Below are 1,307 nucleotides of genomic sequence, written 5' to 3' on the forward strand. Positions count from 1 at the left end.
GTCTGTCGGCAGGCCCCCACGAGGACGTCCTGATTTTGTCGTCGGACAGGTCCGGGTGGGGGGGGGGGTTATCTTCCTCCTCTCTGTCTTTCTGACATCATCATGATGAGGATGATGATGATGATGAGGATGAGGATGAGGATGAGGATGATGATGATGGTCGTTCACTTCCAACCATCGTTGAAAGTTTGGAACGATAATCCAATCAAAGGTCATGGTGTCAATCCCTCAGAGCCAATGAAACGCTGGCGTTTATGGAGAAATGATGATTTTTACCTCTGACTTACGGCTGATTGGCTCAGACTGACGACACTGTACGGAGAATCCTCAGTGGTAGTTAGGGTTGTGAGGAGTGGGCTGCGTTATCTCAAAAAGTCACTGGTCATACCATGACACTACACACTCTGGTACAGTAGGTGGCGGTATGCGCCCTAAATCAATCAGTGGATTGTATACAGAATGCTGGCGCCAGCAACTCTTACAGTTCAGACAATATGGGCAAAAAAGTTCATATTGGACATCGCTAATATTTATTTCAGTTTATCATAGGCATTGGCAAACTATGGCCCAGGTTTTTTATTTCAGCCCAAGAAAACTTGTCCAAATATATTATTAATACGTTAAGGTTTTTTATTTCGGTCCGTGAAAACTTGTCCAAATATATTATTAATATATTTATATCCTTTCTCCTGCGATGCCTGTGTTTCCCCAATAGATGGCGTAGAAAAGGCTAAATTGATCTGTCTGATCCTGACAGCGCCCCCTTGTCAAATGTTATGACTCACGCCTGGTTTATGAGGTAGACCAGGACAGTCGCTGATGGGATTTTTACTGATGGGATTTTATTTTTTTAAATATCGTGTAAAAAAGTTGTGATAAAATCGTATTGTGTGTTGAAAAGATCGTGTTTCATGTTGTGCGATGAGTGTAGTGCATCGTTACCACCTGAGAGGGCGACAACACGACGCCGTCTCAGAGTAAACATGGTGGTTGTTGAACTTGTTGAAGCACGTGCCGTCGTCCTCGCCGCAGGAGCCACCGTGCGGTGACTCACTCTGTACATCACAGACCACAGCTGCCGACTGTCTGTAGGCACAGGACGACCACAGACACGATGTGGGGGGTTAACGTCCTGGTGGTTAACTATTAGCTGCCGGTTCAAAGCCCAGTAAAGAAGACTCTTTCACTGCACTTTCTTTTTGAACTTGCTTTTCAGAGGGAATACAGTGCAGAGACTTCTGGGGGAGCGAGTGAGCGAGCGAGCGATTCACTTGACGGCGGTGTGTGTGTGTGTGTGTGTGTGTGTG

Source organism: Cynoglossus semilaevis, chromosome 11 (assembly GCF_000523025.1).
Source record: "Cynoglossus semilaevis isolate Cse_v1.0 chromosome 11, Cse_v1.0, whole genome shotgun sequence".
Classification (NCBI taxonomy): Eukaryota; Metazoa; Chordata; class Actinopteri; order Pleuronectiformes; family Cynoglossidae; genus Cynoglossus; species Cynoglossus semilaevis.